Below are 11,394 nucleotides of genomic sequence, written 5' to 3'. Positions count from 1 at the left end.
CCGAGCTGCCCGCAGGCGCCTGGGATTGCCCAGTGGGAGCTCCTGCTCCTGGAGTCTGCCCTTCAAAGCCTGCCTCTGCCACCAGCCCCCAGAGCCAGCCTGCGGGCATCAAGCTTGCCCGGACGCCATGTTCCTTAGCGGAAAGAGCGGCCAAGAGAGGAGGCCGTGGCTTCCCTAGGCACAAGTGCCCCCGGGTTCAGGGACCAGACTAGCCTGAAATCGAAGTCAATAGCTTAACATGGGCTTTCGTATGATTCAAGGTGTCCATGGTTGTCTTATCTCCTCTCTGGGCCTGCTGTCCCCTTCCCTTTTATTCCTGCTTGGGGAACTCCACTGTATGTGTTTTATAGCCCAAATTCAGTTCAAGTGATTCAATCCAGTTTTTTTTAACGATGTGTTTATTTTTATTGGCAAGGCAGATTTATGCAGAGGAGACACGGAAAGATCTTCTGTCCGTTGGTTCACTCCCCAGGTGGCCTCAACGGCCGGAGCTGAGCCAATCTGTGGCCACAAACCAGGTGCTTCTTCTGGGTCTCCCACACAGGTGCAGGGTCCCAAGGCTTTGAACCATCCTCTGCTGCCTTCCCAGGTCACAAACAGGGAGCTGGATAGGAAGTACAGCAGCCAGGATACGATCTGGTAACCACATGGGATCCTGGTGGTTGCAAGGTGAGAATTTAGTCACTGGGCTATTGCACTGGGGCCCCTTCAATCTATATTTAATTTAATTAACCATCCCCCCCCAACTTCCAATAAACTAATGTACCAAATGAGCAATTAACTGAACAGGAAACAGACACAAACGTTTCCACTCTTCTCCATTGTTTACTGAATTAACCTGAAACCGTTCCCAGTCCTGCTAACAAGCTCTTTCTTGCCATATTGGCCACCTGCTTTTCTCTCCTTTGTTAAAAGCTGCAGAGAGAGAATATTTTCCTATCTCCTTGGATTGACTGAGACTGTGTCACTATCATGTTTCTGAACTCAAGGACTGTTTAGTGAAGTGTCACCCCAGAACAGCAGGGCCAAGAAACAGCTGTGGAGGGGAGACACAGCACCTCGGAAGGTGCTTACTGCAGCATTGTTCACAAAAGTCGAAACAACCCAAGCCTCCGTGTGTCGGAGGAGCCGCACATAGCTAGATGTATCGTGTAGCCCGATGCTAAGTGAAGGACATGAGATCCACTGGTAGGAGGGGGTGCCTTTGCCACCCCATTCAGGTGAACAGAGCAGGTAAAGGTGTTCATAGGTGCAGGGCATCGGTTTTGTAAGGCGGTCACACAGCTGTGCAAATGAACTCAGTGTCTTGGACGTGTACTTGGATACAATGAAGAGGGTGAGTTTTCTGTTAGGTGCACTTGGCTGCAATTGTTTAGGGAAAGAAAGAAAGAGAAAAAGCTCCTGCCTCCTGACTTCTGCCTGGCATAGCCATTGCACATGGAAGACCTCTCTTCCTCATTGTTCCTCCGCTTCCTCCTCGGCAACTCTACCTCCTTAACAAGATCCCAGACTGCTGCCTCGCCCCTTCCATCCTGTGAGGACACAGCGAGAAGACGCCACCCACTGACGTGGAAGAGGGTACTTAATACATAAGCTAAATTTGTCACCTTTTAAAAAAATTTAGTATTATTTTGAAATCCTTTTTTCTTGTTACTGCTTTGATCTAGAGATTCCCAGCCTCCCAGCAAGCGCCGGATTAATGCCTGTAACTTTCAGGTTCCCTGGTCCACCGATGCCTGTGGTCATTCGTGGTCTAAACACACAGACACAGGCCATCTGTGAGTTTCTGGAGGGCCAAGACAGTGTCAGCCCCATGCACCACCTGCTATGACTCGGCTGCGCAGCTGCCTCTGGGTGAAGGCACCTGCCGTCACAGGGTTCCTCCTGATCTCATCTGGTCTCTGCCAGGGGAATGAGGAGTACTAAGGGAACTCCAGGCGGCGAACACGCGCATTGAGGAGAGCCACTGGATGTTCCCAATGTAACATAAAAGGACAGATGTGGGCAGAGGGATGAGCAAGAACACGTTCTGCAAAAATTAGCCATCCTTTGGAACAGGCAGACATCCCTTCCTACGGAGCACTGGAGTTGGATGCTCACCCCCAGGGCCCTGCTCTGTCACACGGATGGAAATGTTGGCCTTCCCTTCAGCTCTATACATTGCCCAAGGAATGCTAGATCTGGTGTTAAAGTCCTGATACCCAGGTATTGAAACTGAATGTGAAGAAAGTCAAGAACTAGCACTCCTACTTCTTTTATAGATAACCCCAGGACATTGTGCTTCTGACAAAAAAGGGATTTGGGAGGGAGTGATGGAGGAGGGACATGTCCCGTCAGCTTCCTGTCCATTTCTTTGCTCACATCCCCTCCAGTGCCACTCCACCTGCCTCCTAAGCCTTCCTTCTCCCCGTTGGATCAGGTCTCCTGCCACTGAGATGGATGACATTCATGCTGGTAAGATCTGATGGAGATGCGTACTGGACCGCAATGTGTGAGTGCGTGTATGTGTGTGTTTACAGATTTGTTGTGCATGCTGGGGGAGGGAGGGGGGAGAGAGAGAGAGAGAGAGCTCCATTTTGAGTCTGGAGGTAGGAAGCAGACAGAAAACAGTCTAAAATCACTACCTGTGCCACTGGGATCCCATGTGCCTATTTGAGCCCTGACTGATCCGTTTCCGACCTAGCTCCTCTCTAAGGCTCCTGGGAAGGCAGTCAAAGATGGTGTGAGTGCTTGATCCCTGCCACTCAAGGAAAACCTAGACAGAGCTCCAGGATCCTGGCTTCAGCTTGGCCCAGCCCTGCTCAGCGTGGCCACTTGGGAAGTGAACCAGTAAATGGCAGATCTCTGTGTGTGTGTCTTTCTCTCTCTGTAATTCTGTAATTCTGCCTTTCAAATACATCAATCGACTTTTTTTTTAAAAAGGAGATTTATTTTAAGAAATTGACAAGTTGGAATGTGCCAGGTGGCCTGGAGACCAAGAGGGCTAATGAAAGCGACAAAAGTCAAAGGTCCTCTTGCTGGGGAAGTTAGGTCTTCTTATCAATCAATTGGACGAGGGCAGCCACCGTATGCAGGGTAAACAAAAAGTCAAAATAAGCAAGTAAGCATGTCAGCCTCATCCCAAAACATTCTCTTCTTTGATGCACATGCAGCAATTTGCAAAAAATTGAGAAGCCAGCAGAGAACATATGTAGGCAGGAAAAACATGCAAGTGACACCCAGCCTAGAAGTGGATGGCCTGGACACAGTTCTGCCGAGGACAATGGTGTCCATAGCACCTGTCCTGTGAGTGTGAGCCACTTCTGCCCTAGCTAAGCAAGCCACAATCAAATCGGTTAAAGCTAGCTCAGCACAAGCACTTCCAGCACACTTTTAGCAGCTCACCTTAAGAGCCCTGTCACACTCCCAAAGAGGAATCAGCAACATCTACTTAACAGGTAGGTGATGCCCTCTGGCTCTGAGCCCAGGCACAAAAACGTTAATTCCATATGGCAGACCCTCTCCAAGGACATCCACTTACCAAGCAGGGAAAGGGAACTCCGAGTGTTCTGGGAAAAGCTACTTGGGTAGCTGGTGTTATTGGGGGAAATTTGATTGGCCTACTGCATCTATGTCTCCGGCTCCCAAGGCAGGTAAAACCCGATAGGAAGAGCTTTCTGGAGAGTTCAATTGCTTATCAGTGCACCAGCCAAATACAGACAGCCGTAATGGATTTCATCTCCTTTCTTTATTGTGAATGTAGCCATTAAAGGCCCCTCCAGCGCTCATGCTGGCGAGAACTCCCTCGGCTTAAATTCTCCCTGCAAAGATGTGCTGTCTGCTATCACAATTCATCATTTAACAGGAATCGCGTGTGACTAAGTGTATTGCCATCTCCTCCCCGTGGCAGAAGCAGTGGAATGAGACTCTCTGACAGCAGCAGGGAGCCTGCAAATTCTGATTTTGCCTCGGCAACAGAGTGCAGGAGCAGCTTTCATTCTGTCCGCTCGGCTTGTCAAATCCTGACACCTGGGATGCGAGACTGCAAAAATGGGCCCATGGACAAAAGCAGCCTGCACGGGTGATTTTGCATTTCTTGGAACCAGGAAGCCTTCTGACACAAGGATCCTAATTGTTTGCAGAAAATTTTTAAAATGTGAGAGTTAGTAAGTACTGAGATTAAGAAGAGTGTTTGTGTTTTTTTTTCCTTTTAAAGTGGCCTTTAGTTTTTTAAAAAAGATTTATTTATGTATTTGAAAGTTTTATTGATAGAAGGAAAAACTGAAACACACACACACACAGAAAGAGATGTTCCAATCTGCTGGTTCACTCCCCAAATGGCCACAATAGCTGAGCTGGACCGGGCCGAAGTCAGGAGCCTGGAACTCCACCTGGGTCTCTCGCATAGATGCAGGAGCCCAAGGACTTCATCTTTCTTCTACTGTTTTCCCAGGTGCGTTAACAGAGAGCTAGATTGGAAGTGGATCAGCCAGGACTTGAAACAATACCCTTATGGGATGCTGGGTTCTCAGGTGAAGCTTAGCTCGCTGTGCCACTCTGCCAGCCCCAACTGCGATCCTTCCTGGCAGTGGATTGCATCCTCAGGTGACTCTCGCAGCAGCTGTCGGCATGTTCCCCCTGGAGACTGGCAGAGAGACAGGACAACCCTTGCCTTCGCTGGAGTGCTCTCAGGGCGTCCCTCGGTGGTCCATGCTTCTCTTTCTCTCCACTTGGGAGGGATCAAGGCAGTGAGTCCGAAGCAGAAGACGGTGCCTCTACATGGGAGGGAATCTCTGTTGCAACATTGGCTTGTTCCCAAAGAGATGCCCCCAGTTTTTTCCCTCTCTTTCTTTCCTGGATATCTATGAGGACAGGCCTTCACAGGCAAAGCGCTGGCAAGGCCTGCAGGTCTCAACTCATTAGTAGGACTTTGCAACCGTGCAGATACTTGTGCCCCTCACTAGGATTTTCTAGTGTAATTGGTCTGGGCTGAGCTCAACATATACAATAGGAAGATGCAGCTCCCAGGAGTTAGAGATTCCTGGTGGGAACAAAGGTGCTTATCTGCTCTCCTAGGAAGGCAGTACTCATGCCCATAAAGTCCTCCCTGACAAACTTGACTGTGACTGTGGGAGTTGACAAAGAGAGAACAGGAAAGATGGATGTCAAGGATCAAGTTTGTGGCTTCCTCCTCTTGCATATGTCTAGCCAGCACAGCAGGGCTAAGCAACGATGACCATGGATTTCAAGCAAGAAATAATGGTGGCAACTGGTCAAGAAGAGAATCCGAACCCTGGGAAGAGTGAGATCTTTAAAACGCATTGAGCTGGTAGTAGATGGCAAGCAACTGGACAGGGATGGGGTGTCAGGTAGAAACACTTTGCAAGAATGCAAAACTCAACACTAGAAGCTTACTCAAATAGGGACTTTTCCCCCTCATGCAGCAGCTTGTCCAGAAACAGGTGCTTGCTAACGTTGGTTGAGCAGCTCCATGTTCTTCCTGCCACCTTTACCCCAGAGTCTGCCATCCTGTGCTTGTTTCCTTATGGGTCAGGATGCTGTGCAGGTGCAGGCAGCATCCTGTGTTCCAGCAGGAAGCAGGAGACGAGGGTTGTGGTGATGACAAACTTTGCCCCCTGCCCCGTGTTTTTCCCCCAGAAACCACAGACCTGCCCAGACACATCCCTAGTAGCACTCTGTTGTATCTCCTTGTCTAGAGTGGGGGTCCATCCTGTGCCTCCTTCCCAACTGTAGGGGTGGTTGGACAAGCTGGGAACAAGATTGCTAAAAAGCTGGCTAAGTATGACTCACTGATCCAGGGTTAACATATGGCATCTGAGCAACATCAAGATTTGTGAGCAAGTGAGAAGGAAGGATGGTTGGTGGGTTTATATCCCTCAGAACTGCACAGAGAATTTTATTTTCCTACTGTTGTCCTTAAAATAAACCTATTACTGATTCTACCTGCAGCCATTTCCTCTGTGGGGGTTCTCAGAGAATTGGGGGGTGGGGAGACAACGCAATGCAACAATGTCAGTCGGAGCTTATTAGACAGTTCTCTTCATCCTTATATCCTGAGAACTGAGTCCTGCTATGTAATTGCCACTTTCTTTCTATACTTGTTTTTCATTTTGCAATCTTGAGTAGTTAAGTAAAAGGGTGAGAAAACACACTATGTTGACAACAGCGCCCTCTTGTGTCTAGAGAAACGCAACTTCTAGTTTTTGGCTTTTCAACTGCAGATGCTTCGTGGAACATGCAACATGTGTGCATTTTATGAAAAAAAGAAGTTTTTTCAGTGAATTTGAGCCCCACGTAGCTCTGTCAAGCCAATATTTCCAGCATTCATTATTTAGTCCTCTATCACTTACAGTGTCTGCAGTACTTCCCCAAGGCTTTCCCGGCTGCGTTATAAAAGACCAACTGCAGGGTGCCTGGATAATCTCCAACAGCGGGTTGAGGCAAATATCTTTCAGGGAAGAAGGCCTTTAAAAGCATGCTTCCTTGGATCACTTCCCCTACTTTCCACTTGCTCTCTTCCATTCCCTTTTATTCCTCTCTCCCTTTATCTCACTAAGCACTTCCATTTCAAGCTGGGGCAGGGAAAAGTGAGAAGAGTGGAAATTCAGAGGTATTGCTGAGCCACTTACTGGCACACCATCTCAGACGCGAACAAAAGCAAGGGTGTCCATTCTAGAGATCGCATGGAAAGGTCTATGGCAAAGACAACACCTACACATTCGGTGTCTGCTGGAACCAGTGCTGTGAGGACCCAGGCACGAGTAGTAGGAGGAATTCATGCAAGAAAATGGCTCTGGAGAGGCCGCTGCTGGACAGCCACGTGCACAATGAGAAAAACACGGATTGAGTTTCATTCTCAGATTTTGGATGTAAGGGATACCAAGATAAATCTGACCTGGAGGCGAGTAGCTACACAGAAAGTAGAGGAAACTGAGGCACTTGTCTGTACTGCCGTCTGGTTTTGATATTAAAGCAGATGTCACAGACCTAATTCATTTATGGGTGAAGCAGGAAAACTGCAGGGAGTTGGGGAAGCAAGTTGTTCTGAATCTTATTCACCTATTCCTGCCAATGCAGCCATTCGTCTCTGGGAGCACGCCGCGCAGTCACGCGGTCACTGGCTGCTGGCGCACTGGGTCTCCTCTAGCAAAGTGACACGCTGCTTTATGTGGAACCAGGCAACAAGGATTGCAGCTTGCAAATGCTCATGGCTTCAAGGTAATTATGTTGCTGAAAGTTTTCCCCGCTGATCACCTTGGCACACTATCACTATAAAATATTGTCCTTCCCATGCATCCAATTTCAAGACATTATTGAATAACTCCCTCGTTTCTGGTAGTGTTTCATTCATTATTGAATGAGACTCCCTTGCTTCTGGTAGTGTGGTGTTTGGAATGTCAAATGAACTCAAGCACAATCTTAACTCTGAAGGCGCTCACAAGATAGCGCAGAAACACGGGTTTATTCATTTATGCAGCACTAATTCACGGAGGTGCCTGTGTGTATTAGATGTGGGGGAAGCAGTTGTCCTCTTGGCAGTCAACTAGACATGGAAGTTGTGGCTTTTTGGGTTTTTTCCCCCTCTGCTAGTTTTTGAATCAAGATAACTTGGGGAAATATACTTAACTCCTCCTTTCTCTGATTTCCTCACCTATAAGATGAGAAAAGCAATAGCACCTCTCTTATGAGTTGTTTTGAGAATGAAATTCAATTATGTACATATACATATATATGTACACACATATATATTTGTGTGTATTCACATGCCTAGTTTGTCGCATGTGATAAGGAACTGCTATTATTGCCATGATACAAAGCCTGGGGATGAGAGAAGCAAAGCAAGCTATGATGGGAGCCTTGGGAAAGGCTTCTAGAGATGCCTGACAGTCTGGGTCTTTCTGGAGGAGCAGAGAGGATGAAGACAGCAGCAAGCATTTCCTGAGTATGATGTGGCTGGAGGTGCAGGCACCTGCGTTTGTGAAATGATAGACTTTATCTCATGATGCCCACTCTGTCCTTAAATTTGCTCATGGAAGGAAGAGAGGACGGCAAGAAAAAGTCTGAGACGTCACCTGCAAAGACTACTCAGCGTGACAACTGCTGTACAAGTGATATGTCAGGGGTCGGAAGGTTTTAGAAGAGGGCCCAACTTACATGGGCTGTTGGTGGTGGGACTGAGATGCTGAGAAGTGACTTTCTAGAGCCTAGCACTGTAGTAGAGTGTGGAAATCCACTGCGTGCAGAACTAGCATCCTGCTATGGGCACTGATGAAAGTCCAAACTGTCCCACTTTTGATCCAGCGCCCTGCTTGTAGCCTGGGAAAGCAGCAGAGGATGGTTCAAATCTTTGGCCCCTGCATGCACATGGGAGACCCAGAAGCTCCTGGACCCTGGCTTCGGCCTGTCACAGATGCTTGGGGAGTGAGCCACTGGATGACAACCTCTCTGCCTCTTCTCACTCTCTGTAACTGTCTTTCAAATAAATTTTTAAAAATCTTTTTTTTTTTTTAAAGAAGTGACTTTCTAGAGAGGGCATTTGAGCTGAGTCTTTAAAGGAAAAGAATTAAAGTGAAAAGAGAATGAGAGTTTTTTTCAGAGGAGGAAGGGCATTTGAAAAGACAAAGAAGAAAGAGTGTAGGAATGTTTTAGGGATCTCACAGTTAAGGTGTTTCTGGGTTATGTAGGAGGGCAAGAATGCAGAAACAAGCAGGGGTATTTTGGGTAACATGCTATGAAACACACACACTGTCTAAAGATTATGGGTATATGCTGGTTCAACTTTAGGAGAATCATTTTGGCAACAACATGACCATTTATATTAGAATGGGACTAATTGTATTATTATTATCTTAATAAAAATTGAGGAAGGTCTAAAACTACACTATGGCTACTAAGAGAGATTTGGGAAGTTGCATGGATAGTGTTGAGGAGTGACTGTACATGAGAATCAAGAAAAGAATATGAAGTCTGTTGGATTTCTGTGCTGGGATAAAGCAACTAGAAATGATGACCATTATGTTAGACAGGGAGGTAGGGAAAGTGGAGACCAAGAGTAACGCTCAGAATGACTTTTTATTTTTTAAACAAGAAGTTTATTTAAACAACAAGATGCTTGACTGGCAGGGAAAACTATCTAGGACTCATTTTTTAAGAGTAATTTACCCCTACTCACAGACAGATTGCCCTACATGTAATAGCTACGTACAAACGTTATAAAATTGTCCCTGGTTTACAACGATAAATGAAAAACATTAAAATTCTCCATGGGCCCGGCGGTGTGGCCTAGCGGCTAAAGTCCTCACCTTAAAAGCCCCGGGATCCCATATGGGCGCTGGTTCTAATCCCGGCAGCTCCACTTCCCATCCAGCTCCCTGCTTGTGGCCTGGGAAAGCAGTCGAGGACGGCCCAATGCATTGGGACACTGCACCCACGTGGGAGACCCGGAAGAGGTTCCAGGTTTCTGGCTTCGGATCAGCGCGCATCGGCCCGTTGCGGCTCACTTGGGGAGTGAATCATCGGACGGAAGATCTTCCTCTCTGTCTCTCCTCCTCTGTGTATATCTGGCTGTAATAAAATGAATAAATCTTTCAAAAAAATCATTGATAAAAAATTCTCCAATCAAAATATGCAAGGATTTTTATGTTATTGGGTTTTTTGTTAAAACAGTGAGAGCAGAATAACTTACTGGGATATAAAGATAAGAGCTGAATGAGCATGCCACTAATGGAGAACGGGCATTGTCACGGAACCAGCATTTTTCCCCATTCCATCTGACATAAATCAAAACAAACCATTGGCTATTTAGTAAAAAAAAAGAGAGACTGCAAAACGCTTGTGCACATACGCCGGTTACTTTATGTACAATAAAGGAATGGGGGAAGAGGGCAATGAAAAATAGAGAAACTATACTGTAGTGGTCAGGATGCGATGGAACCCAAATGCTGTTTTCTAATTGAGAATGTATTTTTGGTCTGCGCGACAAGAGTTCTGGAGGAACGTTAGCAGGTTCCCTTTAATAGACACCTCCTGTCTGCTGTTGGGACACTTCAACTATGTCTTCAACTTCCATTTCCAACTGTGCGGATGTGTCTGATTCATTGATTGGCTGTCTGTCACACTGGAATCTGATCTGTCTCATTGACAAACCCTGTCGTTCACAATAGGCTTTCATTAATTTACTAAGTGGTGTATGCTTTTTAATTTCAAATTGCATGACAGAATTTTAAATTGCCTGCCCCGCCACCTTCAAATTAATATGATCATTGTTCTTGGTCTTGATTTCTTCCTTAGACTTTTCCTCGGCCATGGCCTCAGCTGCCGCTTCACGAAAGAGGTACCAGGTTCGCACTGAACGAGCACACAGGCAGCACCAGGAGCGGCCCAGAATGACTTTCTCTCTCTCTCTCTCTCTCTCCTTTTTAAAGATTTACCTATTTTTACTGGAAAGGCAGATATACAGAGAGGAGGAGAGATAGAGAGGAATATCTTCCATCTGATGGTTCACTCCCCAAGTGGCCGCAACAGCTGGAGCTGAGCCAATCTGAAGCCAGGATCTCGGAGCTTCTTCCAGGACTCCCACATGGCTGCAGTGTCCCAAAGCTTTGCGCCGTTCTCGACTGCTTTCCCAGGTGACAAGCAGGGAGCTGGATGGGAAGTGGGGCCGCCGGGATTAGAACCGGCGCCCATATGGGATCCCAGTGTATTCAAGGCGAGGACTTTAGCCCTAGGTCATCATGCCAGGCCCCCAGAATGACTTTTTAACAGACTCTCATCTGCTGGAATTTGGATAGATGGCTTTGGAGCTATCTTCTGAGCATAGGTCTCAGAACAGATCCTGAGATGGAGATAAGGGATTGGTTTTTTTTTAAACCAGGCAAAAGGGAAAGTTCAAGAGATGGAGAAGCAGCAGGTGGAAGGGGGACGAGGCAAGGAGGAACAGGAGGAAGCTAGTGCATGGATCCAGCGGAAATAACAGTGTCAAGGAAGGCAAGGACAAAGAAAACCCAACTCGTCTGTCCTGGTGACCCAGGAAAGGGGTGACCATCGGAAGCCTGCAGGCAGAGGAGGCAGTGTGGCCAGAGAGAGATTTACAGTGCTGGAACACAGGGCAGAGGAGGGAGCCAGGGGATCTGCCTGGCCCAGAGCTCCCACACCACGTTCTGCCACTGGGCTGTGCTCTGTGGGCCACAAGGCAGGAACACACAGGTCAACCCGTTATTCTGCATTAGCCATTTTCAAATTGAGAAGACATGCTGAAAACAGTGAAATGCATAGATCATAAGAGTTCAAGGAGTTCTGACAAATGTGAAACTTGTGTAACTAAACTCCCTATGCAAGATAAAACATTTCCATCCCTCTAGAAGGTTCTCCTGTGCCCCTTTCTGGACTCCCCCT

At 47.2% G+C, this 11,394-nt stretch overlaps 1 pseudogene; it reads right to left on the bottom strand.

The window, feature by feature from the left end:
* Positions 1–9,987: 9,987 nt before the first annotated feature.
* Positions 9,988–10,306, bottom strand: LOC101533069 (small ubiquitin-related modifier 2-like; annotated as a pseudogene).
* Between the last annotated feature and the right edge of the window lie 1,088 nt (positions 10,307–11,394).

Source organism: Ochotona princeps, chromosome 10 (genome assembly GCF_030435755.1).
Source record: "Ochotona princeps isolate mOchPri1 chromosome 10, mOchPri1.hap1, whole genome shotgun sequence".
In the NCBI taxonomy this organism is placed as follows: domain Eukaryota; kingdom Metazoa; phylum Chordata; class Mammalia; order Lagomorpha; family Ochotonidae; genus Ochotona; species Ochotona princeps.
Note: the sequence above shows the minus strand (reverse complement) of the source record. Positions and strands in the feature narration are given on the sequence as shown.